Source organism: Heloderma suspectum, chromosome 5, assembly GCF_057233095.1.
Source record: "Heloderma suspectum isolate Gila_16-S chromosome 5, 16-S_ref, whole genome shotgun sequence".
Classification (NCBI taxonomy): Eukaryota; Metazoa; Chordata; class Lepidosauria; order Squamata; family Helodermatidae; genus Heloderma; species Heloderma suspectum.
Window position 1 is genome coordinate 166131273 of NC_139462.1, and position 6000 is coordinate 166137272.

The 6000-nt window shown below is 46.2% G+C and overlaps 1 protein-coding gene across 9 annotated transcripts in view; it reads right to left on the bottom strand.

Annotated features, from left to right (window-relative positions):
- Window positions 1–5620, bottom strand: part of ANO10 (anoctamin 10) — an 87727-nt gene extending 82107 nt beyond the window's left edge. For 3 of the 9 annotated variants that reach the window (XM_084858240.1, XM_084858239.1, XM_084858241.1), the window contains exon 1: window positions 5548–5618. The gene's annotated coding sequence lies outside the window, so the exon portion shown is untranslated. Of the gene's footprint in view, window positions 1–4934 lie in introns of all 9 variants that reach the window. The other 6 variants (XM_084858237.1, XM_084858235.1, XM_084858236.1 and 3 more) reach the window with 3 other exon arrangements.
- Window positions 5621–6000: the final 380 nt, after the last annotated feature.

The window sequence follows — 6000 nt, forward strand, 5'->3', positions numbered from 1 at the left end:
CTCAGTTCAGACATTGGCCAAGTTAACTGTGCTGTTGCAATGGTTGGTACTTTCCACTGTCAAAATTTATGGCTAGGCCAGAAGTGGATAACTTGTCCTCCCTGCCTCAGTTAATAAGTATAATGAAGATACGTACTGTCTAAATTGAATTAATATGCTGCCAATTAGTTAACATTTGTAAAGAGCAGCTTATGCCATCCACACAGATGCAATACAAATAGTATTAACAACATTCAGTGCAATCTCTATTTAAATCAGACTGTAAATGTATGTACAAGGAATTCCATAACAATGTTCTCTGACATGAAAGAAGCTTATCTCTACCATTTTTCCCCCAAGACCAAGAAAGGATGACTCTTGCCAGCTTTTCTCATGATGCAGCAATACCAACGGTGTAAAAGAACACTAATTTGGAAGAGATGCAGGCATCAAAACAAATACTGTAAAAATTAATCCAGACTACGGTTGCCAGGCTATACACTTACCTGGAAGGAAGTTCATTGAACTCAATGGTGCTTACTTCCGAGTAGACATGTATACGACTGCAGTGAATTATTTACGAAGCTAACATTGCATTTCCAGTTTTATAGTACTACATAATAGTTTTAATAACATCCTCAAACTAGATATAATAGCTATTTAGGGTGCAATCCTATGGCCGCTAGTAAGCGGCTAGACGGCCATGAGATAGGTCGGTTCCCTGAGAACCAACCTCCACCCCCTTCCACACTGCCTTATGGGAAGAGCAGAACGACCCCGTGCTCAGAAGAGGAGTGCGGAGCGGCACAAACAGGGTATTCCTGGGGGAGCGTTGGGGCATGTAAGTCGGAAATGCAGGTACAACACATCCTATGTGTTGGCCGGCTGCCGCTTCCCACACTCCGAGGTCCCACGGCTAGGCAGTCAAAATCGGCTGTCTAGCCATAAATTCAGGGCGGCTGAAGCACAGAGGGGATGACCCCCCCCCCGTGCTTCTCCTGCCCTGCATTGGATAGGGAGTCGCCTCTAAGTTTGGAGGCAGCCGGCTATCCCGAAAGGATTGCACCCTCCATGACTAAAGTGGCAATTTTATGCTCACTTACATGGAAGTAAGGCCTATTGGATTCACTGAGACTTCCTTCTCAATAAATATGCATAGGACTGAACTGTACAGCTGCAATCCTAAACACATTTAGGATGTGTCCCACTGAAATAAATGGGTCCCATCGAAATAAATGGGTATCTTAGGGCTTTTCTACATGAGGCATTTATCATGTGCTCATCATTCCCTACTCACAGTTGTTTACAGGTTCCTTAGATGATGTTGTGACCCTCTAGTTTTGCTTCTGTGTCTAGCTAGCACTTCCAGCAGGTTTCTTTTTAGAGCAGGGAAAATGTATCATTTAATCGTGTAAGCAAAAGAAAGCATGATTTCCTCTTGTATATTTGTGCTATTCCACTATACCACAGGAAACACTCCTCATGTAGTGCTCGGATCTCAATTCTGCGATAAAGCCAAAAGTAGATACAACGGATTAACAGCCGGTTATCAGCCAGTTAACAGCCTCTTGTAGAAAAGCTCTTGGTTAAGATGAGTACTGGGAAAAGGTTTTGCTTCCAGTACTTTTAGGGAGCAGTCCAATGGTCCCTGGGAGTGCATCCCAGGGACATAAGATTCCTCGGATTCCCCCTCCCAAAGCTATAGACACTCCTACAACTTCGGATAGGGGACTCTAAAGATCCGATCCAATCCCCCCACCTCTTGCAGCCACTGCAGAAAGAATGACGGTGCCTGTTTTCCAAGTTCAGAAAAGCAACCTCAGATGACCCTGTAGAGTCCAAAAAGGGGGTGTTCTGGTGGGCAGAGAGGGGAGAGACCAGGATCCACTCTAACCTGTGGCCTCTCCAACTCAGCCCCCACCTTTGGCAGTGCAACTACTCTAGATGGGTTCAGAGGCCTGTCCAGACGAAAAAAATTAAAAGGAGGGCAGAGAAGCGAAAACCACCTTCATCCTTCCTCCCGCCCTGCTTGGCCACAGCTCGGCAGGGCACAGGATACTCGGAAGCCTCCAAGATCAGAGGCTTCTGTCTAATAGGTGGCAATCCAATAGGACTGCACCCTTATTATTATTTGCTCTATAGAGAAAAGGGCCGTAGGATACTATCCCAGCTACCAAAAGAGATCAATCACACTTTCCAGAGTTATCACCAATGTCATGAATACACTAGCAAAGAAATCATATGACTGTAAGAATGAGGACCACTTTTCAAATTATCTACTAATACTTCCCATCACAACTGATACCGTGTGATCTAGGATGAAAAGCCATGCCAAACAATTATCAATCCATTCTTTGATCGCCAAAATGCCTTTGTTAGATTTACAAGCTGATACAAGTCTAACTCCTTCAAGTTCGGAAACAAAAACCCCCTCAGATGACCTCATTAACATTTTTCTCACAAGCGATTTCCAAGAGCATTCCTTTGCATGACAAAACAGCTTTGAATGAAGCTCTAACACTACAGGTAGATTTAGATAAAGCAACCAAACTGGTAGCACCACCAGAACTATTTATCTGCTGTAGCGTGGTGACCATTCATGTGAATGTTCGGATACATTATAGACAAGAAGTGACACTGCAGTTTACCACCCATGGGTTCGATCCACAATTCAAAGTGATGTAGTGACTGCAATCTTACCACTGGTCTTTGTTGAATTTCTACAAATGCTCATGTCAAAGAAATACTAATGAACATATGAAGCTACATTCTACCAAGTCAGGCTAGTGGTCCATATAGTCCCGTACTGGACTGTATCCAACATTAGTCTAACTTAAGTTCCATTCATTTTAGCGGGTCTACTCTAAACAGACTAACATTGGATATAACACATTCACCAGGTTTGCACAAGCCACAAGGGCTTGTTAACCACCCCCGTGCATGCTGGTCACGTGTCGGCTCATTTCCCTAATTACCCTCACAGGGCATGGGTTATCGTGACACATGAACCCAGTGAAGGGGGGTGGTTGGGGTGTTTAACAAACCACCCAGTACCCATGCTCTGTTGGAGGGTTGCTGGGTGGTTGTTAACTACCCCAGCCACCCACCTTCACGAGCTTCATACATCACAACCCCCACCCAGCGAAGATAATCAGGCAAATGAGCTGGCCCACAATTGGCACACGGTGGTGACTTCCTTTTGCGCAAACCGCACTATTGTCTACACTGGCTGGCAGTGGCTCTACAAGGCTTCAACCGGTGACCCTCTCTCAGTCCTGGTATCCAATATCTTCTAACTGGAGATGTTATGGATTGAACCTAAGATTTTCTTTATCCATAGTATCTGCTCCACTCCACCACTACACTATGGCAACTAATGACAATAAATGTCAGTTATTTCTCTGAATGTATTCTACTGAGTCTAATTTCATGATTACTGATATCATCACTCTTTGCATGCTTTTTTTCATAGTGAAATTGTTCCATTGAATTTTTCCAGCATAAAGTTTCTTTCTTCAGATCTCTTTCAGGAAAGAGTAAGACCCAATTTTTAAAATTTATTATTAATAGGTTTGAGGTAAAGTGTATTACAAGACAATAATAAACCATTAAAACACTGCTTCTAAAATTTTGTACTGAGGGGTATACTTACGAAAGGCTCAAAGCAAGGCTTAATCTAAGTTAGGATTATCAGGCCTTAGAACTGGACCCTGTAAATAAACCAGAGTGTCTCTGATCATGTACAGAATTCCCTTTCCTTACCAATTACCCACCACAAATCTACAATTGGGGAACAGGGCTTCCAGGGGGATTTGAGCCCCAGCACCACTTTTATTTTTAAAAGATCACTATATCTATTCTATGTATTTTATACCTAGAAAAATTAGAGCCCCAACTATAAAAAAAAATCCTTTCTGATGATGCAATACATCACCAAGGGCTCAAAAATATGAAGTTTTTATAATTATTTAATGCTGTGCTGAGTCAAGGCAGGCCAAAGTTTTCATCTCCAAGGTAAAAGCACTGCAGACTTTTCTATGTAGGGAAAGATTACTTTCCCTACATAGAAAACATTTCTATATTGAGGGGTGGGGGGAGAGAGAAAAATAAACCTATTACATCTTACTGTCACACATAGATGCATTGGTACATGAAATGAGAACCTACAATTGCTCACAACTTCCCCGTGTGTACACCACCTGTCCAGAAAAAATCATGTGCCTACAATTGTCACATGCATGTTTCATATCTTTTCATACTTGGCAGCATTTTCTGTGCAGGAAAAACTTCAGTGCAGCTCTGAGAGCCATTTCACACTCTAGCTGCAAAGCTGGTTCCCACAAACCATAGACTCAACAAGGAGCCACACAGACAATCCTAGTTCCCTGAAAAGTGCACCTGTATGACATGCACGTTTGAAACACATCTTTTAAATTGCATCCACACTTTGCATTTTTAGATGTATACCTAGATGCAATGAAGAGGCCCAGGAAGAAAGTACCTTTGATATTATAATGTATTGTGCCAGTCAGGCATCTGTCAGTTGATCAAGACTCAGGCTGCTCTTTAAGCCCTTTTTGCTCACATCCATGTTTCTACTCTGGAGGAAGAGTCAACTCTCATCAGAAATTCTTAATCCCTATCCAATGTTCGTAAGGCTACAATACCCAATTTCCTGAGAGGAAGCTTCATTGAACTCAATGGCGAGAGCCAGTGTGGTGTAGTGGCTAGAGTGTTGGACTGGGAGCCAGGAGATCCGGGTTCTAGTCCCCACTTGGCCATGGAAGCTCACTGGGTGACTTTGGGCCAGTCACTGACTCTCAGCCCAACCTACCTCACAGGGTTGTTGTTGTGAGGATAAAATGGAGAGGAGGAGAATGTAAGCCACCTTGGGTTCCTTGCAAGAGGAAAAAAAAAAGGTGGGATATAAATGTAATAAATAAATAAATAATTACCTCTGAGGAGGCACAGACAGGGCTTGCTCTGTGGAACTCCTTACCGTCCCACCCTCCCTTAAACTCTTTTGAAGAACCAAAGCTCTGGAGAGGGAAACGGGTCACCACCACCACCACGAGCCCCGAAAAGCAGGCGGCGACCCACGGCGTGTCTTCTTCCCTTACACGGGAACGAAGAACGTCCTCTCGCGGGCAGGCGCGCCCCACCCAGACTGCGATCCTCGACAGCGAAAGCACGAAGAAGAGGCGGGCGGAGCCGGGGGAGAAGGAGTGTGCGAGCCGCCCAGCCCCGCGGCCAAGCAAGTAAGTACCGACGGTGGGGGAGGAAACTGGAAGGCCGGGGGGGGGGGGGGCAAGAGATGAGCTGCGTAGAATAAGCAGCCACCTGAAAGCGAGCGGGGATTTGATCAGCTGCCGCCCCCGCCGACTCCACTATTCTCCTTCCCGAGGCTGTCCCTCCCCTTCTTCCTCTCCAAGGACCCCGGCTTGGGGAAAGAAGGGGGGCGGAATACCAGACTCCTCCTCAAGGAACAGAGGGGAGGAGAGGGGCTGGCTGGCTTCCTTCCCTCCCTCCTTCGAGCCCGGCCCCCGCCGCCCTCATACATCCACTCACCCTCTTGCCTCTCTTCTCCACGTCCGAGGGAGGGAGGGAGGGACAAGGAGGACTTAGACAGACGGTGACAGCCGCCAACGGGCAGAGCCGCTCGGCCTACGAGGCGGGGACTGCGCGTGACAGGAGGGGCGGGGACTTCACTCGCCCCGCCTTCCAACCGTGAGGAACGGGACCTTCAACGGATTACCTCAGCGGCGGGGTTCCTTCTCCTTTCATTCCGCCCCGTTCAAGTGCCAGTCTGGCTGTTTGGCGCTACCAGGGTCACACACGCACGTTAACGGCAGCGGTGAAGTGACGGGCGCAGAAACACGCTACGGCTTGAGCCCTTCAGAGGCTCGTACAGTTTGGTGTATTATACAATTTGCTTTTGAAGTATTGGGAATGGGAGCAAAATCCAACACAGCATGCGTTAGAGCTCAGTCCGACGCATGAAAAAAGGTCCTAGCTACTACA